This window comes from Achroia grisella, unplaced genomic scaffold, assembly GCF_030625045.1.
Source record: "Achroia grisella isolate CSIRO2021 unplaced genomic scaffold, CSIRO_AGI_Agris_v1 utg874, whole genome shotgun sequence".
In the NCBI taxonomy this organism is placed as follows: Eukaryota; Metazoa; Arthropoda; class Insecta; order Lepidoptera; family Pyralidae; genus Achroia; species Achroia grisella.
In genome coordinates, this window is record NW_026713051.1 from 2,627,855 (window position 1) to 2,653,854 (window position 26,000).

Genomic DNA, 26,000 nt, shown 5'->3' on the forward strand with positions numbered 1-26,000 from the left:
AAGTGCATCTTGTATCTCTTTTATTTTATGTAATCCTAGTGTTACCTTTCCACGGATCTACATCAGCCTAAAAGATTATATAGCCCCTACATGTATGTACATCTATTCTGCTTTTCTCTATTGTGTAATGTAAACCTGGTTCCATAGTTACATGGCAGGATATCGGTACTACTTCCAAATCATCTCGGGTTTCGAGATTCCTCGCACGGTGAAATGTTTGTATTATTATTGTTTGTATCTGGATTGTTTCTTTGCATATTATATGTGTGTGTTATAGAAAAAGGTATGGGAATCAGTTGTGTAACCCCATAACATAAGTTCTGCATACTTTTGGGACTAGATGGCGCTGTGTGAATTAGTCAGTTTTTATTATCATTAAAAGTTTATATAAGTAAGCTTTTTGTATGTATGTGTCACGGGATAATTTCATTAACTTTGTGTTTAGTCTAAAGAATAGGCTAATAGGTAGTTGCATTTTAATCTTACATTACAAAAGGAACCATTGTTATTGTTGCACTGATAATTTGTCAAATTGATAATGGATTTTTGAAAAACTTTATTCCAGATTTTAAGAAAGGCGCTGTATTATGGAGCTCCTCTGATATTTGACAACACGTGATGACATTCCAAGCTTCGTACCTATTCTGCAAAAGTAGGTATAGACAGTGCTATTAATATCTCTGTTAATTGATGCAATCCTGGTGTGAAACTTTCACGGAAATGCATCGATGTCTATAGCGCATATATAGCTGTTGCTCTTCCTTCCTTCTCTAATAATCAATAAATACGTATAATAAAATATTGGTACATATTGCTATGACGTGAAAGTGCAGCAGAGATCTTTTTTTATTGATGAAACCCTGGTTTCAAAGACTCACGGAATTGCATCGGAAAACTCAGTTCGCCCGTTTCGTTATTGCGACTGTCGAAGAGCCAAGTACTAACTGCGTTGTATTACAACATTTATATTACATGTAATTAATTATCTTACAATAAAATGAATTTGTCATACTATATATACATAACTTAATTATACAACAAAGAACCTAAATTTAATTTGAGATTTACAATTGAGAAAATGAGACCATTCTCTACTTGTTTGTGTGGAGATTATATTGACACTTTTGAGTCAATTTTGAGTCATTTAGTAGTAATCTGTTTGTAATAATAATAAGTTTGCTGACTTTAGTTGTTAGTTGATATCTACTTTCTTCATGATTTGTACTTAAAAAAATGCCAATTACTCTCAATACTTCATAAATTATATACATTTTTAAAGCATCTAAGTACAGAACAGCTATTACTATGATGTGTATGAACTTGATTTCTGCCAATACGATACGAATTTATTTAACTTTTTGTGTACACGATAACTTTGTTTTATTGATCTAGTCAAATGAAAATGAAATTTATTTTCATTTTGGATATTTTTATTGTACCTAGACATAAAGTAATTCCTTTGTATGACTGACATCCAATAAAAACAACTCATATATAGGAGGATTTTTCAGAACTTATAGTTATTAATTTTAAAAATTCCCTTATTCCTCAAAGCCTCACTCGCATACCTCCTCTGGCATTTGATAATATGTGTCCTTGAAGATTTGTTCATAATACTAGACCTGTATTTAGATTCATACAGCTGACTTAGATACCTTTGTTTAAAGTTTCACTTTCTTCTTATTAATTTCTTCTGGTTAATTTACTTAATTCATTTTAGTTTTAATTTATTTCTAATTAATTCACCTCTCTGTATACAAGCAAAAGTTATTGTAAAATATCATTAGTCAATTCACCATTGGTTACATTAAAGTTGTACGTATGTATGCCTTTTAGATTGATGTAGTCCTGGTGTCAGAGATTCCCGGATTCCCATCAGTGCACAACGTTCATGGCGTAGTCAATTCATTTTATTTCTACATTTTTAGTTCTTACTTTTGAATGTTAAGTTATAATATTTCTTAATAAGTTATATTATTTTCAATACACTTGCTTGTAAAATGGATCTAATATCACCAAGTTTTGATATATAAAGCAGTTTATGAAAAACATTCGGGTTATAAATGCAAACAATATTTATCCATAACCGCACTATGTGTTATTTTTTTATCACATATCGAACTGACAACCGTGCAGCATCGGTCGCGGGCATCTTGTACGGCGAGACGTAACAGTGTGCATTACAAATGTTCAAAATTATTATCATGATTTTTTATTCTGTTTCTTCATAAGTAAAGTACGTCGTACGATATACATCTATGGTATATATACACTGTAAATAGATAGCGTAAAATTATATTTTATAGTGTTAACTGTGTCTGTTTAAATGTATTTCTTTGCAGTGTTCACCCAGTATTTACACCTTTCCCATGGACTTTCATCTAGTCATCTACTATGCCATTTAAACTGCATAAATATAGAAAAATGATGAAATATAGTAGCATAATGAAAATAAATTAAAAAAAAATATCCTTTCATTATGCTTTAACTCATACCATCGTTTCAGCTATAGAGGATCATGGAGGTCTGTTACTTTATAAAATCTTAGTGTTGGATGTTCACGGAATTGCATCGGTGCATAGTGTTTAGGGATTTTTAAGTATTTCATAAGGAAATATATTATTTGAATTTATTTGTATCATTATATTCTATTCACAAAAGCACAGTTTTTCAAGAATTAAAGTTCTTTTAAGTGTTATCAACTACGAGAACAGTTAGTATCATGAGGACGGACGTGGGATGTCTTTTAACTCAAAAGAAAATAGAAAAATAAGAACCAATAAGATTTATGCAACTTGTCAGTTATTTCAATTTAAATAATTTAATTCACAATAGTTAATTCGGTTTTTCCAAAGGTCGTTCAACTACAGACGCAGGTGCAGAGTTGCTCAGACACGGATTAGCTGTATGGGAAAATAAAATGGATGCGATAGGTGTTTTTTGTGACCTTTCTAAGGCTTTTGATTGCGTTGATCATAACACATTATTGAAAAAACTTGCTTTTTATGGCGTCAAAGACAACGCTTTAAATTAAAGATATATTCATATTACAAAAACGTACCATTCGGGCAATCTACTGTAGAATAGAATTTTTAGAATAGAATTTTTTTATTAACTCGTTTTTACAGTAATAACATAAGAAATACAAGAATAATTTACACATTAAAAAACGGAGTCAATGTGGGCCACAACTCAGCATAATGCTGGAAATAGTTTCCAGCGCTGATTTTCAGTTGGGCCCCCAGTACGGACGCGCAAATATTACAATTAAAAAATACTTATACATTAACTTAATAAATCAGATACTATGCAATTAAAATAAACATAATAATATCAAGAGAAAAGTATATACATAATAAAAAGTAAAATTATATATTAATAATCTCAAATAATAATCCTAAAACATTATATACGTAATGGATAAAAGAAAAAATAAACAATTACAAAGAAATAAAATTAAAAAAAAAAATATATATATATACATGTACCCACAGTGATGCGTACGGTGCATTTTACGTATTCTAATAACGGTATCGCAGTATTAAAATAAAAATATCCATAACACTTGCTCTCTGGTACCAGCAAATAGTTTCAGCCAAGGTAAATGTCGCCACCCACGCGCCTTTAGTGAATCCTTTATCGTTATTATCAATTATTTTTTTGAACTTGTAGCAAATGTTCTTTAAAATGCTTTCGGAAAGTATATTTTGTTTTCACTTCACGCATAGGTGGTGGGAGAACATTCCATGTTTTTGAGGCCGCTATTTTAAATGATCCCCGGCAAAGAGTAGTTTTATGAATTGGCGTTACAAGAAGAAATGGCGAAGCCCTTGTATGATATCTATTATAACCACTAGCCCACGATAGCTTCTCATACAGATAATCAGGAGATTTCGACTTTATAACGCCAAAAAGTAAAACAGCAAAATGCAACTGCATTCGTGACTTCATTTTAAGAAGATTACTCTTATTCAGATATGGGGTTACGTGCGACCGCGGAGGAATGTTGAAGCAAAAACGCGCGCATGCGTTTTGTACGCGTTGAATAATCCTCTCTGTTTTAGCATTGATGCCTGGTCCATAAACAACATCGGCATAATTTAGTTTAGAAAGGACAAGACTTTCACATATTCTGACACGCAAATCAGTACTTAAATATGGTCTAATGCTATATAGAAGTCTAAGCCTGTAAAAACAATTTCTAACAGCTTCACTAATATGACTTTCAAACTTTAGGTTTGAATCAATTATTACACCTAAATTTTTTGCTTTGGGTATATTTTGAATAATTTTGCCTTCTACTCTAATTTGAGGATACTGATTTTTAATTCGTATAACTTGCCTTTTAGTACCTAATACCATAAATTTAGATTTGTTTGGATTAATTACGAGACAATTCCTATTAGCCCAGGCAGCGATGTATGCCAAATCCTCATTCAACTTTCTTACCGCTTCAGATAAATCGTTTGGATGAGAATGAATATAGATCTGGAGGTCATCTGCATATAGGTGATAATTGCAATGGCGAATACATTTTGTCAAATCAGTACTGTACAAAATGAACAATAGTGGACCCAAAATTGACCCTTGTGGTACTCCTCTTGTGACAGGCAAGCAGCTAGAAGATATTTGTTGACCATCTTCGCTTTTCAACTCAACATATTGGTATCTCATGTGAAGATAGCTTTCAAACCAGCGAACAGTGTCACAGTGGAAACCGTAATAAGACAACTTTGATAAGAGTAGTGCAGAATTTAAAGTTTCGAATGCCCTGGAGAAGTCCAGAAGCACTAGCAAGGTTCCCTGTCCAGAATCCTGAGCTGAGAGTATGTTGTCCATGACATTCAGTAAAGCTGTAGCTGTACTATGCCCTTTCCGGAATCCAGACTGAAGCTTAGGTAGAATATGCTTAGATTCCAAGTATTTTGTCATCTGGTCACTCACTACCCTTTCCAAGATCTTTGATAGAAAAGGTAATATACGTCAGTGTCCTCTACCTTCATACCCAACTTCTGCATCAGTAAACCGACAGTATGCCCCAAATTCTCCCCATCAACTTCTGGGATCCCAATGATCTCAACCTCATCTGCAAGAAGAGCCTGGTCCCTGTTATTTAATTCATTTTTGAGTTCCTCCACTGCAGCTTCCAACTTAACGATGTCAGCAGAGCCGGGAACGGTTCTTACGCTCTCCAGGTTTGTTATTCTAGCGTCCAGAGACTCCAATCTAGTGCTCTGCTCTCTCAAAACTGCCCTTAATTGTTCCATCTCCTTCCTGACAGCCGCGAATTCACACTTCACTTCTGCACGGAAGGCTCGCATCTCCTCCATAAGATCAATAGATTCTTTGCTGGGAGAGGCGGCCTTCACAGACTCCCGTACTATCTCATCTTTCAATACTTCGCTATGAAGGGATTTCACCGGCGTGTCTGAGTTGTCCCCTTTTGGTTTTTTTGTCTTACACCCAGGACATAGCCATGCAGCAGAAATTTTGCCAGTTTCTCCTACTCCAATACACGCTCGATGAAAAAAGCATCCGCATTTATTACATTTAGCGCCATCTGTTGCTGTCAAGAATCGACCACAAGCAGCACACTTATTAGCCATAACTATTGCTATTACACAGTTCGATAAATAATAATTTAATTGGGCTATTTCACACTAGATGGCTCTGTTTAGTAAATATGCAACAGATTACCACTACAAATTGAGACTACCAGTTGATGCAACAAATCAGCTGATGCGGGTATAATCAAAAACAAAACACCTCGAAGACTTTTTAACACTGTCAATCACACATTTCAAACACAAATTTTTCTTCAGATTCTGTACAATATTTATTTATAACACACACTGCTATTAATCAGAAGTCGTACTTTGATAACTTATATACTTTTCAGTAAAATATCCACTATTACTATTTAAAACCGTAAAAACTTTGAACAGGTCACCACGACTGTTGACGTCCGTACCTTACTACTGTATGAAGAGTTGTAACTCATTAAGAGAGAAATTCAAAGAGGCAAATATTCTCACCGTTGCTTCTCAATTTGTATATTCAAATATCCTATATGTTCATAAGAATCTTGACTTATTTCCAAAAAACAGCAATATTCATAATATTAATACTAGATTTAAAGACAAACTTGCTGTCTCCAAGTATCGTTTAGAAAAAGTCAATAGGTCTTTTATGGGAATAGGTATAAAAATTTACAATAAGATACCAAAGGATATATATAAATTCAAAACATCTGTTAAATCATATTTACTGAGCAAGGCCTATTACTCACTAAACGATTACTTGAATGACGAGTGTGCATGGCAATAGTTTTTCATGTGCGGGATTTTCATTTAATGTTAGACATAGACACCTACATAAATATATGCATTGTAAATAAACTGGCTTTTAAAAAAAACGTAATTCCATTGAGTTTCTTGCCAGTTCTTCTCAATTGGATCTCTATCTAATCTATTCTGCATTTCTCTGTTGTGTGATGTAATCCTGGTTCCATAGGTACAGGCCAAGGTATTGGTACTTCTTCCAAATCATGTCGAGTTCCGATTTCTCGCATGATGCAATGTTTGTACGATTATTTATATCGGTCTTAATTGTTTCTACGTGTATTATGTATGTATTATAGAAAAAATGTATGCGTATCCGTTGTCTTACCCCATACCATAAGTTCTGCTTATCTTGGGACTTGGGACTTTGTAACTAAAGTTTCTGTAGGTGTCATGGGATAATTTCGTTAACTGTGTTTTGCTTAAAGAAAAGGCTATAGGTACTTGAATTTTAACCTTACACTACAAATGTAATGATTGTAATCTACTGCACTGCTAATAATTTGAAAAATTGATAATGGACTTTTCAGAAAATTTAATACCAGGTTTTATACAATGGCGGCGTATGAGTTCCTCTGATATTTGACAACAGTTATGCGATTCCATGGTACATACACGATTATAATCATTATTTATTTACATATATTATATACTTATAATAATGTAAGCACTATTAATTCATCAAATCGATAGTAACGGATTTTTCGGGAAACTTATTGCCAGATTTTGGATTTTGGTAATTATTATAGAACTCGAACTCCTCTGATAGTTGACAACACGTGATGGGATTCCATGCTACACTACACGTGATGAGACTACACAACTGTTCTGCAAAGGTGTACTCGTAGACAATTGCAAGTGCAATTAATATCTCTGTTAATTTATGAAATCCTGGTGCAAAACTTTCACGGAAATGCATCGATGTCCATAGCACATATTTGTAAACCTAGATATAAAGTAATTCCTATCTATGACTGTATATATAAATTGCTTAATAACACTTACAGAAAGCTGCCTGTTGCTCATCCTTCCTTGTCTGTTAATCAATAAATACGTATTATAAAATATTGGTATATATTGCTATGACGTGAAAGTGCAGCATACACCTCTGTTGATTGATGAAATCCTGATTTCAGAGATTCATGGCATTGCATCGGAAACTCAGTTCGATTCCAGTTCGTTATTTAGTTTGCGATTTACAAATTAAAAAAGGCGAGTACTACTACGACTACTTGTTTGTGTGGAGATTATACGACACTTAAGTCAGTTTTGCTTGCATTTAATAACTTATTTGTAATAACAATAAGATTGCTGACTTTAGTTGGAAGTTAATATCTTCTTTCTTCATGATTTGTACTTAAAAACTATGTTGTCCCACATAAGTGTGCATTTATAAAAATGCCAATTACGTTCAATACTTCATAAATTGGATGCAATTTTTTTAAAGCATCTAAGTACAGAATAGATAATACTATGACGCATATAAATTGATATCTGCCAATCCGATTAAAATAAAAAACAAATAGCACATTAAATTTTTGAGAAAACTTTAAATGTTCTTAAGACTGAACTTAGTTAAAGGACCCTATGTACATAATCGCAATAGGTTGTGGTTTAGGTATAGGTCTCTATAAATATATGATTATTCTTTAATGTAATATATTCAGATTCATATTACATAGGTATTTAAAGTTTCATTTTTCAGGTCGACTTTTGTTTCCAACTAATTATTTTGTTGCATTTTACTAGATGTATCAAATAGCTATATCGTTTGGTAGGTAGAATCATATAGCAGGAATGCAATGTCGTGGAAGTGCATAACTTTGATATTTCATAAATTCCTGGTACTAAACGATCATAAATTTGCATAGGCGCAGCTAGCTGCCTTCAAGACATCTATTATTATTAATATTAAATTAAAAGGTAGCGTTCTCGATTTTTTGGTATTTAAATATCTTGAAGTTATTTTAATAGTTGAACTAAAGATACCGGAGATATAATTGTAATTTTATTGAGGTTGTAATCTCAATACAGAAAAATAAAAATGATTGTTACTTAGTAAAGCTTGTTTACTAGAAAATAAAATTTTACATAATTATACCCACTAGCTTATTTATGTCTCTAATATGGTAGCAGAGCGGTAAAAATTACAATCGATACATACAAATCATCTTCAAAATGTTTTCTTCATTGTTAACAAAGGATTAATTGTATATTTAAACATGAGAAATTTGTTAAGGACTTGGGGTTGTCCAATTAACTGTATATGTTTTGTATATAAGGCTAAGGGGCAGTATTGCCGTTTGTAATCTCGAAATCTATTAGAGAAAGAAGCGAGTTATTTGTCTAATAATAGATTATTAGACAAATAACTCGCTTCTTTCTCTAATAATAGATTTCGTCTGATATTTAATAATACGAGCAGGTTTCTATGTTTCCTGAATATATGATATCGGATGGCGATGGCGATATTCGTCGATGGCGATGCCATCCAGCAGGCGGCCCGCTGATTAAAAGAGTAAAACGGCGGGAAGTAACTGTGTACATACATCACAGTTAAAAATGTACAAAATATAGTATAATAATGATTTGTTATTCTGTTTCTCCACAAGTTTGTTCAAAAACTTCTCTTTGCAGAGTTCACCCAGTATTTCCCTTTCCATGCACTTTCAGCTAGTTAGCTAGTTTGTAATTCAAATGACACATAGAAAAAATATCGATAACCACACAATGAACATTTACTTTCAGTGTGCTTTGTTTCATACTATCATTTCAGCTGTGAAAAACTTCTGTTATTTTATGAAATCCTGTGCTAGATTATCAGGGAATTTCATCGGTGCATAGTGGAGAGGGATTTTTAAGTATTATTTATTTCATAAGAAATTATATTTTATTTGAATTTATGTCATTGTATCCTATTATCTATACTCTTTCTTGCATTTGTAACCTAAAATAGTAGACGATAATTAAGTATAATGTGATATCTAATGCAAATATACATCTTATTTAGTTTTATTTTCGTAATATTATTATTATATATATACAAACTATATAAAATGTTAATAATACTATATTTAGTTTACACCACGTAGCCAATATGGTATGCCAATTTTTACTTTCAATGTGCTTTGTTTCGTACCTGTTACCTGTCAATAAGCGCCGCTAACGATTCATCTGCACACAGCTATTATAAGTGTATGTTATCAGAAATCCTGATCCTGATATTCCCGCAATTGTATCGGTGCATAGTGTTATATGGGGTACGGTTAATTTCGTGTATGAAATTTTGTGTGCATATTTGTAATGATATTTGAATAATTCGGGGTATTTTCCATAACTGATAAAATGATCCTATTTGGAAATTCATTCAGCGTTGAATAGGTTATTTATCAAGGAAAACTATACGCTATATAACATCATGCTATAATCAATAATAATGCCACAGATGACATAATATTAGTTATTATAGCTATGAAATATGTCACAAAAACTGATATATATGATCCAGAGACTACATGTTATCACACCTGTTGCTACAATGTATAAAGTGTAAGTAGGTACTTGGAGTAGCTTATGATTATATTTCTTTTCTTAACAGTGTTTATACCTTTTTAAAGGATTTTCAAGTTTGTCATTCAAATATGTAGAAAAAAGGTTAGAGTACACTACGCAGCGTCATATACAAACATTTACTTTCATTAAGTTTCATTCATCCTATCGATTCAGCTGCATGTTATTTGAAAGTGCATTGCAGACGTCTGTTATTTTATGAAGTCCTGGTGCTCGATGTCCACAGAATTGCGTCTGTGCATAGTGCCGTCTATGACATTACATATTTTGTGTATATTTTAAATAGTAATTTTATAATTATATCTTAATTAACTTAAACACTACTTTCTTCCCGATTAAAACGTAGTTATGTTTAAAAAAAGGATGATGGATAAGACAATTAAAATGAGCAGCATCATAAGTGCCACAGAGAAGCCTACTTCAAAGTTGTTGTTTACCTAAGTACCAAATTTAATCCAGATTTTATAAATGGCGATTGAAAAAAGTATTCAATATTTGGGAATTTGGTTTAAAATCTATGTCTATGTTGTAATCGCCTACAATTGCGGCGGTTTTCGTTATTGTTTTTATTTACAAAATTTATTAAAAGCAATAACTCGGTTCTTGTAACGACAAAGTTTATTAGGTTTATTTTATAATCACATATAAAAGAGGAACAACTTTTCTTTTCATCCTTCGTCATAAATCTAAATAGTTCAACATCATGCTTCAACCAATAGGAATGAAGAATCTATGAAGAATTTTGCAAAAAGGGATAAATATGATAAAATAGTTTTGGACATCTGCGAAAACACAATTATATTAAATATTTACATTAGTATTTTATTTCAATTTGCAAATGCTTGTGTTGTGCCTGTTAGGTAACTTATAAACATATGTAGATACTTTATTTTCTAAATACATTTTATCTCATCTACATGTTTGTATAGTGGGAAGAATCGAATCCGCTACCAAAAAGGCGGTATTATAATGTTTAAACATCACAAGTTGATCCAATTTTAACTATTCTACTAATATTATGAACACAATAGTTGCACTGATATTTCTTTGTTATCTTCTCCCATCATGCGATGCGATTCCATGCTACATACACGATTATAATAATTATTTATTTATGTAAGAACTAATAAATTCATCAAATAGGTGGTAACAGACTTTTCAGAAAACTTATTGCCACATTTTGAAAGAGGTGGTAATTATAATTATCTCTATACTCGAACTCCTATATCCTCGATAGTTGACAACACGTGATGGGATTCCATGCTACCACTACACGTGATGAGACTCCACAGCTGTTCTGCAAAGGTGTACTCGTAGACAGTGCAATTAATATCTCTGTTAATTTATGATATCTTGGTGCAACACTTTCATGGAAATCGATGTCTATAGTGCATATTTTTAATTATACGTATGTTCCCTCTTCCTTCCTTGTCTATTAATCAATTTATTGATCAAGTTACTCCTGTTCCAGAATGCTGCCTCTTTCTCTTCCTTCCTTGTCTGTTAATCAATAAAAACGTATTATAAAATATTAGTATATATTGCTCTGACGGAAAAGTGCAGCATACACCTGTGTACATTGATGAAACCCTGGTTTCAGAGATTCACGGAACTGCATTGAAAACTCGATTCGATTCCAGTTCGTTATTTAATTTGCGATACAAATTCTAAAAGAAGATTCAATTCTCTACTTGTTTGTTGAGTCCAACTCAATAAACAAGTAGAGAATTGAATCTTCTTCAAATTGGTTTAAGATTATAGATACTTAAACCAATTTGAGTCATTTTTACACGCGGCTTAATCTCCCATTTTCTTAACTAAGATTTTAAGTATAGTTTTCATTTTGCCCATGTTCTTAAGCAGTCAAAACATGGAATATATATGTATTTACATTTGTTAGTGCAATTGTTAGTGAAATACATTACCACCGTGTAAAACCTATGAACAACTATTTAAACTAGCATTTTAACAATAAAGTTGGTAAAATGAATAGGTACCTCAAAAATACTGACGGAAATGCATCGATGTCTATAGCGCCTCTAACATATAAATTTATTTAACTTTTTGTGTACACGATAACTTTGTTTTATTGATCTAGTCAAATGAATGATTTTATAATAAACTGCCAGAATCTGCACTAAATCTGACAGAGAAGCAATTCAAATCTTATTTTCTTTTTTCATAACTTATAGTTATTAATTTATAAAATTCCCTTATTCCTCAAACCCTCACTCGCATACCTCCTCTGGCAGACGTGTCCTTGGAGATTTGTTCATAATACTAGACCTGTATTTAGATTCATACAGCTGACTTAGATACCTTTGTTTAAAGTTTCACTTTCTTCTTATTGGTTAATTTACTTAATTCATTTTAGTTTTAATCTATTTCTAATTAATTCACCTCTCTGTATACAAGCAAAAGTTATTGTAAAATATCATTAGTCAAATGACCATTGGTTATATTAAAGTAGTACGTATGTATGGCTTTTAGATTGATGTAGTCCTGGTGTCAGATATTCCCGGATTCCCATCAGTGCACAGCGTTCATGGCGTAGTCAATTAATTTTATTTCTACATTTTATGCAGATTTTACATAGTCCTTACTTTTGAATGTTAAGTTATATTATTAGTTATATTATTCTTAATAAGTTATATTATTTTCAATACACTTGCTCGTAAAATGGATCTAATATCACCAATTTTTGATATCTAAAGCAGTTTATGAAAAACATTGGCGTTATAAATGCAACCGTGCGGCATCGGTCGTGGGCATCTTGTACGGCGGGACGTAACAGTGTACATTACAAATGTTCAAAATTATAATATCATGATTTTTTATTCTGTTTCTTCGTAAGTGAAGAACGTCGTACGATATACATATGTATTTAACATACTCGTCTCTAAGACGCCTTCGTCGAAATTCCACCTCGTGTATTGTTATTTGTTATAACAACACACGAGATGGAATTTCAGTTTCGTAATGTACTATTATATTGTTAATAATGTGTATTTATATTGTCAGTATTATTACCTTCAATTCTATTTTTTATTATTTCTTCTCGATTAATATGTAATTATTGGAAAAACTTGATATTTTATATAACTCGTAGATATGATAATCTACGATCTAGCTTTTCAATAATCGGTTTCTGTGATATTCCTTTATTTTAGACTTGGTTTTGATGGGAGAAGATAATAAAGAAATATTAGTACAACTATTATGTTCATATTATTAGTAAGATAGTCAAAATTGGATCAAGTACTTCACTTGTTATGTTTAAACATTATAATGCCGCCTTTTTGGTCGCGGATTCGAGTCTTTCCACTATACAAACAAGTAGATGAGATACAATGTGTTAGAAAATAAAGTATCTATATATTTTTATCACTTGTTCAACAGCCCCAACACAAGCACTGGCAATTTGATATTTTGCAATTTTATTATATATTTACGTGAATATTTCTCACAGATATCCATAACCATATTATCATATTTATCCGTTTTTACAGAATTCTTTATAGAAGCTTCCATCCTCTTTTATTTAATATGAGGTAAGTAAAACCCAAAATTTTGTTATATGTAACACTTTACGGCGTTACAAGTAACGACTTATTCCTTTTTATAAATTTTGTAAAAAAAAACAATTACGAAAACCGTCACTAACCGTTGTAAAAAAATTACAACATAGATTTTAGCACCATATTCCCAAATGTTAAATAAATTTTGCAAACGCCATTTTTTACTTTAATTAAATATCACATTTTTTACTTAAATTTACTTATCACATGTCATCCAGATTTATAATCTGGATTAAAAGGTTCTGCAAAGGTGTACTCGTAGACAGTGCAATTAATATCTCTGTTAATTTATGAAATCCTGGTGCAAAACTTTCACGGAAATACATCGATGTCCATAGCGCATATTTGTAAACCTAGATATAAAGTAATTCCTACGTATGGCTGTATATATAAATTGCTTAATAACACTTACAGAAAGCTGCCTGTTGCTCATCCTTCCTTGTCTGTTAATCAATAAATACGTATTATAAAATATTGGTATATATTGCTATGACGCGAAAGTGCATCATACACCTCTGTTGATTGATGATACCCTGGTTTCAGAGATACACGGAATTGCATCGGAAACTCAGTTGGATTCCAGTTAGTTATTATTTAATTTGCGATTTACAAATTAGAAAAGGAGACTTACTCTACTTGTTTGTGTGGAGATTATACGATACTTAAGTCAGTTTTGCTTGCATTTAATAATTTATATGTAATAATAATAAGATTGCTGACTTTAGTTGGAAGTTAATATCTTCTTTCTTCATGATTTGTACTTAAAAACAACTATGTTGTCACACTATAAGTATGCATCTATAAAAATGCCAATTATGCTCAATACTTCTTAAATTGGATGCAATTTTTTTAAAGCATCTAAGTACAGAATAGATCATACTATGACGCATATAAATTGATATCTGCCAATCCGATTAAAATAAAAAACAAATAGCACATTAAATTTTTGAGAAAACTTTAAATATTCTTAAGACTGAACTTAGTTGAAAGGACCCTATGTACATAATCGCAATGGGTTGTGGTTTAGGTATAGGTATATATAAATATATAATCATTCTTTAATGTAATATATTCAGATTCATATTGCATAGGTATTTAAATTTCATTTTTCAGGTCGACTTTTGTTTCCAACTAATTATTTTGTTGCATTTTACTAGATGTATCAAATAGCTATATCGTTTGGTAGGTAGAATCATATAGCAGGAATGCAATGTCGTGGAAGTGCATAACTTTGATATTTCATAAATTCCTGGTACTAAACGATCATAAATTTGCATAGGCGCAGCTAGCTGCCTTCAAGACATCTATTATTATTAATATTAAATTAAAAGGTAGCGTTCTCGATTTTTTGGTATTTAAATATCTTGAAGTTATTTTAATAGTTGAACTAAAGATACCGGAGATATAATTGTAGATTTTATTAAGGTTGTAATCTCAATACAGAAAAATAAAAATGATTGTTACTTAGTAAAGCTTGTTTACTAGAAAATAAAATTTTACATAATTATACCCACTAGCTTATTTATGTCTCTAATATGGTAGCAGAGCGGTAAAAATTACAATCGATACATACAAATCATCTTCAAAATGTTTTCTTCATTGTTAACAAAGGATTAATTGTATATTTAAACATGAGAAATTTGTTAAGGACTTGGGGTTGTCCAATTAACTGTATATGTTTTGTATATAAGGCTAAGGGGCAGTATTCTTTGTAATCTCGAAATCTATTACAGAAAGAAGAGAGTTATTTGTCTAATAGATTTCGTCTAATATTTGATAATACGAGCAAGTTTCTATGTTTCCTGAATAGATGATATCGGATGATATACGTCAATGGCGATGCCATCCAGTAGGCGGCCCGCTGATTAAAAAGAGTAAAACGGCGGGAAGTAACAGTGTACAAAATATAGTATAATAATGATTTGATATTTTGTTTCTCCACAAGTTTGTTGAAAAGCGTCTCTTTGCAGAGTTCACCCAGAATTTACCTTTCCATGCATTTTCAGCTAGTTAGCTAGTTTGTAATTCAAATTACACATAGAAAAAATATCGATAACCACACAATGAACATTTACTTTCAGTGTGCTTTGTTTCATACTATCATGTCAGCTGTGAAAGTGCATCGCAAACTTCTGTTATTTTATGAAATCCTGGTGTTAGATTATCAGGGAATTTCATCGGTGCACAGTGGGGAGGGATTTTTAAGTATTATTTATTTCATAAAATTATAATATAAAATTATATTTTATTTGAATTTATGTCATTATATCTTATTATCTATACTCTTTCTTGGATTTGTAACCTAAAATAGTAGACGAAAATTAAATATAATGTGATATCTTATGCAAGTATACATCTTATTTAGTTTTATTTTCGTAATATTATTAATGTTAATAATACTATATTTAGTTTACACCACGTAGCCAATACGGTATGCCAACTTTTACTTTCAATGTGCTTTGTTTCGTACCTGTTACCTGTCAATAAGCGTCGCTAACGATTCAGCTGCATACAGTTATTATAAGTGTATATTATCAGATAGTGCATTGCAGACATCTGTTATTTAAGGAAATCCTGATCCTGATATTCTCGCAATTGTATCGGTGCATAGTGTTAAATGGGGTATAGTTAATTTCGTGTATGAAATTTTGTGTGCATTGTTATAGTGATATTTGAATGATTCGGGGTATTTTCCATAACTAATGATCCTATTTGGAAATTCATTCAGCGTTGAATAGGTTATTTATCGAGGAAAACTATACGGTATATAACATCATGCTATAATCAATAATAATGCCACAGATAACATAATATTAGTTATTACTATGAAATATGTCACAAAAACTGATATATATGATCCAGAGACTACATGTTATCACACCTGTTGCCACAATTTATAAAGTGTAAGTAGGTACTTAGAGTAGCTTATGATTATATTTCTTTTCTTAACAGTGTTTATACCTTTTTAAAGGATTTTCAAGTTTGTCATTCAAATATATGTAGAAAAAATGTCGTAACACAAAAGTTAGAGTACACTACGCAGCGTCATATACAAACATTTACTTTCATTAAGCTTCATTCATCCTATCGATTCAGCTGCATGTTATTTGAAAGTGCATTGCAGATGTCTGTTATTTTATGAAGTCCTGGTGCTCAATGTCCACAAAATTGCGTCAGTGCATAGTGCCGCCTATGACATTACAAATTTTGTGTATTTTAAATAGTAATTTTATAAAATTATGTCTTAATTAACTTAAACGCAACTTACTGTCTTCCCGATTGAAACATACTTATCTTTGGAAACAGGATAATGGATGACACAATTAAAATAAGCAGCATCATAAGTGCCACAGAGAAGCCTACTTCAAAGTTGTTGTTTACCTAAGTACCAAATATAATCCAGATTTAATAAATGGCGATTGAAAAAAGTAATAAATATTTGGGAATTTCGTTTTAAAATCTATGTTGTAATCGCCTACAATTGCGGCGGTTTTCATTATTGTTTTTATTTACAAAATTTATTAAAAGCAATAACTCGGTTCTTGTAACAACAAATGTTATTAGTTTTTTTTTATAATCAAATATAAAAGAGGAACAACTTTTCTTTTCATTCTTAGTCATAAATCTAAATTATTGCCAGATTTTGAAAGAGGTGGTAATTATAATTATCTCTATACTCGAACTCCTACTAGATAGTTGACAACACGTGATGAGATTCCATGCTACCACTACACGTGATGAGACTCCACAGCTGTTCTGCAAAGGTGTAGTCGTAGACAGTGCAATTAATATCTCTGTTAATTTATGATATCCTGGTGCAACACTTTCATGGAAATCGATGTCTATAGCGCATATTTTTAAATATACCTAGATATAGTAATTCCTACGTATGTTCCCTCTTCCTTCCTTGTCTATTAATCAATTTATTGATCAAGTTACTCCTGTTCCAGAATGCTGCCTGTTCCTCTTCCTTCCTTGTCTGTTAATCAATAAAAACGTATTATAAAATATTGGTATATATTGCTATGACGTGAAAGTGCAGCATACACCTGTGTTCATTGATGAAACCCTGGTTTCCGAGTTTGACGGAATTGCATCGGAAAGTCAGTTCGTCCAATTCGTTATTTTATTTTCAGTTTTAAAAAGGACACGTTCTCTAGTTGTTTGTGTGGAGATTATAAGACACTTAAGTCAATTTTCAGGCATGTAATAATAGGTGTGTAATAATAATAAGATTTGTGTGTTTAGTTGGAAGTTAATTTCTACGTTCTTCATAATTTGTGAATAAAAACAACTACGAGTATGTCACACTGTAAGTATACATCTATAAAAATGCCAATTACGCTTAATACTTCAACAATTGGATGCATTTTTAAAGCATAGTATGCAAGCTAAAACTATGATGTGTATGAATTTGATATCTGCCTCTCAGATTAAAATAAAAGGCAAGCTGCGCATTAAAATTTTAAGAAAGCTTTAATTAATAACTATATAAGAATTCTTTATTATCCATGTACTCGTTATTTCAATTCACAACTTTTGTGTCATTTAAGATATATAAAAATGTATTATCCTTAATGTATTCAGATTCATATTACATAGGTATTTAAAGTTTCACTTTCCGTTCTATTTTTGTGTTCTACTCATTATTTGCATTTTAATAGATATATTAAATATCGTTAGTAGAAGGTAGTATCGTGTCGCAGCAATGCAAAGTCGTGGTGTGGAAAAGTGTATAACTTTGTTATTTGATACATTCCTGGTACAAGACGATCATAAAATTGCATAGGCTTCATATTTTAATAGCTAAATAGACATACTAACTTTGCAAGTAATCCAATGTATAATTTGTTTCATAGCTTTTGTCATATTAACATTTATCTAAAAATTGTAACAATGTGCCCCCCGCTCCCCTACTTCTACTATGTTAAGATTAAATATTTTACAGTATTTACCTCTTTTCAGTGGACTTTCATGTAGTTCGTTATTCAAAATATATAGAAAAAAGTTCATAACACAAAAGTTAGAGTACACTACGCAGCGTCATATACAAACTTTTACATTCATTGTGCTTCATTCATCCTTTCATTCAGCTGCATATAGCTATTAAGTGTATGTTAGTTGAAAGTGCATTGCAGACGTCTGTTATTTTATGGAGTCCTGATGCTCGAAGTCTATATATAGAATTGCGTCCGTGCATAGTGTCGTCTATGACGTTACAAATTTAGTGTACATTTTTAATTATTCATAACTTTTTCTCAAAATGAGATCAATGAGATGTAGCATCATAAATGCTATAAAGAAGCCTACTTAAACTTACATAACTTACTTAAATATCATATTTAATCCTAATATATATTTATTCAATATTTGAGAATTTGGTTTTAAAATGTTGTAATCACGTGGCAATTGTATTGTAACGATTTCTGTATATTGCTATATTTGTTTAATAACAACATTTATAAAAAGGATTAAGTTGTAACTTGTAACGGTGTAAACGGTTACATACACCAAAGTTATTAGGTCCTTACTTAACAACCTTTTAAAAAAGAGGGAAAACTTTTTTATTATTCATCATTATTACTAACTACTAATTAGTTCTTCGTCGTTAAAGCTTGTGATATAATCATGGGGATATCGTATGGAGGAGATGAAGCGCTGATGAAAAACACTTCTTGGGTTGCATGATAATAATATCCTTCTAATATTACAAAAGCCAAAGTTTATATACATGTACTGATAATATTTTTTTCCTCATTTGTTATACATCAAAATCAAGCATAAGTCAAAGGAATATTACATAAAGCAATTATTGAAAAGGTATGATATCGATGTGTTACAAAATATAGGCGTAATAAATATGCACAATGAGTCATAATTTTGAAACGGAATAGTTCGATTTACTGCATTTGTGTAACATTACATTGACATTTAACTTTAATTGATATTTCAAGTTAAATGGGTCTTTATAAAATTATTTGTGTATGTATTAGCGATGTCTAAAGTAATTTCTTATGATACTAAATCTATTTCTTCCTTCTTTGTTCTGTGTTATTGCGATTTATAAATCTACATATTATCTAACAAATAAACGTCATTAGTGAAACATAACTAAGACGCGTATTACCTGGAACTGCATCTTGTATCTCTTTTATTTATAAAGATTATATAGCCCCTACATGTATGTACATCTATTCTGCGTTTCTCTATTGTGTAATGTAAACCTGGTTCCTTTATTATTGTTTGTATCTGGGTTGTTTCTTTGCATATTAGATATGTGTATTATAGAATAAATTTATGCGAATCAGTTGTGTAACCCCATAACATAAGTTCTGCATACTTTGGGACTAGATGGCGCTGTGTGAATTAGTCAGTTTTTATTATCATTAAAAGTTTATATAAGTAAGCTTTTTGTACGTATGTCTCATGGGATTATTTGTTAATTATCTTTAGATAGATAGATTAATGTGTTTTGTCTAAAGAATAGGCTAAAAGGTAGTTTGTATTTTAATCTTACATTAACAAAGGAACCATTGTTGCACTGATAATTTGTCAAATTGTTAATAGATTTTTCGAAAACCTTAATTCCAGGTTTTAAAAAAGACCTTGTATAATGGAGCTTCTCTGATATTTGACAACATGTGACAACATTCCATGCTTTGTAGGTATTGTGCAAAAGTAGGTATAGACAGTGCAATTCATATCTCTGTTAATTGATGCAATCCTGGTGTGAAACTTTCACGGAAATGTATCGATGTCTATAGCGCCTCTACCATATAAAATGAAACTTTTTGTGTACACAATAACTTTGTTTTATTGATTTAGTCAAATGAAAATGAAATTTAATCTCATTTTGGATATTTTTAATTGTACCTAGACATAAAGTAATTCCTTTGTATGACTGTCATCCAATAAAAACAAATCATATAGAGGATCTTTCAGAACTTATAGTTATTAATTTTAAAAATTCCCTTATTCCTCAAAGCCTCACTCGTATACCTCCTCTGGCATTTGACAATACGTGTCCTTGGAGATTTGTTCATAATACTAGACCTGTATTTAGGTTCATACAGCTGACTTAGATAACTTTGTTTAAAGTTTCACTTTCTTCTTATTGGTTAATTTACTTAATTCATTGTAGTTTTAATAAATTCATCTCTCTGTATACAAGCAAAAGTTATTGTAAAATATCATTGGTCAAATCACCATTGGTTACATGAAAGTTGTACGTATGTACCTATGCCTTTTAGATTGATGTAGTCCTGGTGTCAAAGATTCCCGGATTCCCATCAGTGTACAGCGTTCATGGCGTGGTTCAATTTTATTTCTGTATTTTGTTTTGATTTTACATAGTCCTTACTTTTCAATGTTAAGTTATAATACATCTTAATAAGTTATATTATTTTCAATACAATTGCTCGTAAAATGGATATAATATCACCAATTTTTGATATATAAAGCAGTTCATGAAAAATATTCGCGTTATAAATGTGTTAGGTATGTTGGTACACCTGTGTGGCTGCGCCCACCATCAAGCTGTCTTATAATAAAGCAGTGCGATACGAACCCGTGTACGTTTCACTTGTCTTCACTACGCATATCTAACATTGGCGACGAGGTACCCACATATTGGCGGAATAAAAAGCAAAATGGCGACAACGCAGTTTGGTATTTTAAGTTGTTTCGACCACAATGTACAGACGTGGAAGACATATAAAAGTCGTTTACTACAATATTTTATTGCGAACGACATCAATGGACATACAGATGCCACGGGTAAGAAGAGGAAGGCCATTCTTCTTAGCGCACTCACCGAAGGCACAAGCTGGCATCAGACCTAGCACTACCAAAAGACATTGGAGAGGTACCGTATGAAGAGATTCTGACGTTTCTGGATGACCATTTCACGCCAAAACGTATTGGATTTGGAGAACGCCACAACTTCTACACAGCTACGCAGCTACCCGGCGAATCCCATACACAGTGGGCAGCGAGATTGCGAGGACTGACAGCTCACTGCGGTTTTCTCAACGTGGAAGAGATGTTACGCGATAAATTTATCATGGGTATGCGTCCAGGATTCGAAAAGGAAAAGATATACACACAAGATCTGTCGGCCCTCACATTAGCAAAGGCCGTGGAACTAGCAGAGAACCTGCAGTGTGCCCGAGTGGCAGCCGCAGTCAGTGCGAGTAGTCTGGCAGCGTCCAGGGACGTCCTACCGGCTGACAGTCATATAAATCAGATTACAAAAACCAGAAATAACTCAAATACGGGTAAAGTGAAGTGCAGTGTCTGTGGTTACACAAATCATAAATCGTCCGAATGCAAATTTGCTAATTATCAGTGTAAAAAGTGTCACAAAAAAGGCCACTTTGCGTAAAATGTGTTCAAAAGTGAATTACGTAGACGTGGATGGCGGTGACAAGAGTGATGATGATGGTAAGTTGTATCATATCCGATCATTAAGGGGAGAACCCATGGTGGTGATAATATTTATTAATAGCTTGCCATTCAAATTTGAAATTGATAGCGGTTCGGCAGTGACGGTGATTTCAGAATTTTATTATAATTTACATTTTAAAAATGTGCCGTTATCAAACGCTCGTAAACAATTGTCGACATATAACGGTAAAAAAATTGTATGTTTAGGAATATTACGGTTACCAGTAAATTATAAAACTCAAACACACGAACTGGACGTGCACGTGGTACGGGATGGTGGTCCACCGCTGTTAGGCAGAGATTTTATATCCCTATTTAAATTAGAGTTGAGCCCAGTAAATTTTTGTAACAAAATAGATTTATCCGTTAATCAGTTGCAACAACAATACCCCAAGCTATTTTCGGACAGCTTAGGTACATTTAATAAATACAAAATTAAGTTATTGCTGAAAGAGGGTTCTAACCCTATATTTTTTAAGTCTCGTCCCATAGCTTTTGCATTACGAGACAAAATAGGGGAGGAAATTGATAGGTTAGTCAATTTAGGTATTCTAGTACCTGTAGAATACAGCGAGTATGCTTCACCGATAGTACCCGTCTTAAAGCGAAATGGTTCAGTTAGATTATGTGTGGACTACTCGGTAAGTCTTAATAAACAGTTATTAGTGGAACAGTACCCTCTTCCTACCATCAGTGAATTATTTTCAAAGCTGCACGGTGGAGTACAGTTCACAAAATTAGATTTATCTATGGCCTACAATCAGTTTTTGTTAGATGATGATTCACAAAGCTTAACGTGTATCAATACACACCGCGGCCTATATAAATATACTCGCCTGGTATTCGGTTTAGCAAGCGCGCCGGCTATTTTCCAACGTGCAATCGAAGGGGTGCTGGCAGGCATGGACGGAGTCATCTCTATGCTCGATGACATTCTCATAACGGGAAAGGACAGGGCAGAGCATTTAAATAATTTAAATACGGTCCTAGAACGTCTGCAAAATGTAGGATTAACGTTACAGAAAGAAAAGTGTCAATTTTTTATGGACGAAATCCAATACCTTGGCTACATAATTACCAAGGATGGCCTTAAAAAGTCACCAGATAAAATTAAAGCTATGGTGGAGGCTCCAGTTCCCACTAATGTTAACCAACTACAGTCATTTTTGGGGCTTATTAACTACTATAGGAATTTTGTACCTAATGCATCGAGTATACTTAACCCCTTATATGCACTATTAAAAAAGGGTTGTAAATGGGACTGGACCATACAACATGACATCGCTTTTAAATCAATAAAAAAGGCACTGACGTCAGAACAAACTCTAGCGCACTTCGATCCACACGCAAAATTGATATTAACGGTAGATGCGTCACCCAGTGGCTTAGGAGCAATTCTGTCACAAATTGCAGCGGACGGGATCGAAAGACCTATTTCATTTGCGTCGCGCACTCTAAACGCCGCCGAGAAACGATACGCACAAATCCAAAAGGAGGCAACGGCCATTATCTTCGGTGTGCGGCGTTACCATCAATATTTATATGGTAGATCTGTACCGTTTATAATAAGAACGGATCATAAGCCCTTAATTTCGATATTTGGACCATACAAAGGCATACCGGAAGTAACAGCGAACAGGTTGCAACGGTATGCGTTGTTTCTTAGTGGTTATTGTTATATTATAGAATATATACGTAGCGCTGATAACAGCGCAGACTACCTGTCTCGGGCGACCGTACCTGGCCCCGTCCCCCACCCGCCGGTGCTCCCGCCTCTGTCGTCCGCGCCTAGTAATATTAAGTGCGCGTGCACCGAACAGTGTATCTCTAACGAATGCGACGAGTTAACATGCGATAAGGCGACGTATATTTGTTTTACTACGGACGGCAGTATACCAATAACTCTGTCTAAGTTGCGAGAAGAGACTATGAAAGATGCAATTTTGAATCGAGTATTAAAATATATACAAAATGGATGGCCAGCTAAAATTAATGATATACGTCTCAAACCGTTTCACCTTTGTAGATTACAATTATCGTTAGAAAATGGGTGTATTATGAGAGGTCATAAGGTCGTCATTCCGGAGAGTTTATACACGATTATTTTAAATGAATTGCATTCTTCTCATTTAGGTATAGTCAAAACTAAGGCCGAGGCGCGGTCACGATTTTGGTTTCCAGGAATCGATCAAGCATTGGAAAGAATGATAGGATCATGCGATATATGCATTCAGTTACGGCCGTCCCCCCGCGCGCACCCCCTCCTGCTGGGAATATCCATTTTCGCCTTTTGATAGGATACACATCGACTATTTAGGTCCAATAAAAGGTTGTACGTATTTAGTAGTAGTAGACGCCCACACGAAATGGGTTGAAGTGTACAATATGAACACTAATACGACGTCCAGCGCAGTGATCGAAAAATTATGCGATTTTATGTCGAGGTATGGAGTACCAAAAACGCTAGCGAGTGATAACGGTACTGCTTTTTGTTCTCACGACTTTGAAAGCTTTTGTATTTCCAACGGAATATCACACGTCACATCGCCGGTATACCACCCTGCGAGCAATGGGCAAGCTGAAAGCTTCGTCAAAGTAGTGAAAAAGGGAATTAAATCATGTCTTTTGTCACGTTGTAATGTAAGAGAAACAAAGATTAAATTACTAAAATATCTCATGGATTACCGTAACTCCGTACACACCACCACGGGTTTATCGCCCGCTCAAATGGTATTTGGCCGTAAGTTAAGATCGCGACTAGATTTGATTAATCCAACATCATCATCACCCTCGTCACCGACCGTATCTAATCATGTACAAAATAAACAGTGTACGCAAATTAAGTTACACGCGAAAACTAAAACGAGGGATTTTAACAAAAATGATAGTGTGATGTATAAAAAATATACAAATAAAAATTGTTTTACATGGTGTAAGGGCATAATAGTTAAACGATTGGGTAAAGTGTTGTATATAATACAAGATACATATAGCCTAGAATGTGTCAAAAGACACAAAAATCAATTGTTATTATATAAAGGGAGTAGTAACAACCATGAGCAAAGTACAGATGGAAGTACGTACTTACCTAGTCCTCTGCCGTTGCCGCCGTCATCACTGCCGCGGCCCCGATTGACGCTGCACCAGTCGTCTCCTCCACCTGCAATGACGTCATCGCTGCCGTCAACGCCTGTCCCCGTGTCACCGCAAGCAACGGGTTCCGATCCGTTATCACCTACCTTATTGCACCCGGAACAATTGGCATTATCGTACGAGTCGCCAGACTGGAGTTGCCGGGCCCGAGAGAGAAGAGCAGAAATTTATGAACCAAATGATTCGGCGCATTCAGAAGACTCTGCAGTGAATGATAGGTTGGGAACACAGTCAGATGATGATGACTTTCAGGAAGCGGAAAATATATGATGAATATTAAATACCCTGACGGTCAAACCATGAACGGCTTATTAATATATATATATATATATATGTATGCATATACAACACCTTAGATATGCTCTTGAGTTAGTTGAACTAGTTCCACAATAATTACAAAATGTACAACTATTGTTAAAACTTTGATTTTCTTAATATTGTTTTTGTTTTTTTTATGGGTTTTGTAATAAGGGGAGGGATGTTAGGTATGTTGGTACACCTGTGTGGCTGCGCCCACCATCAAGCTGTCTTATAATAAAGCAGTGCGATACGAACCCGTGTACGTTTCACTTGTCTTCACTACGCATATCTAACAAAATGCAAATAATATTTATTGCATAACCGCACTATTTGTTATTTTTTTATCACATATCGAACTGGCCATCGTCGCGGGCATCTTGTACGACGAGACATGACAGTGTGCATTAAAAATGTTCAAAATTATATCATGATTTTTATTCTGTTCCTTCGTAAGTGTAGTATTTAATATACTTGTCTCTAAGACGCCTTCGTCGAAATTCCACCTTGTGTGTTGTTATTTGTTATAACAACACACGGGTTGAATTTATGTTACATAATGTACTATTATATTGTTAATAATGTGTATTTATATTTTCAGTATTATTACCTTCAA

At 33.0% G+C, this 26,000-nt stretch overlaps 1 pseudogene; it reads left to right on the forward strand.

Moving 5' to 3' along the window:
• Positions 1 to 21,024: 21,024 nt before the first annotated feature.
• Positions 21,025 to 25,655, forward strand: LOC131853018 (uncharacterized protein K02A2.6-like; annotated as a pseudogene).
• Positions 25,656 to 26,000: the final 345 nt, after the last annotated feature.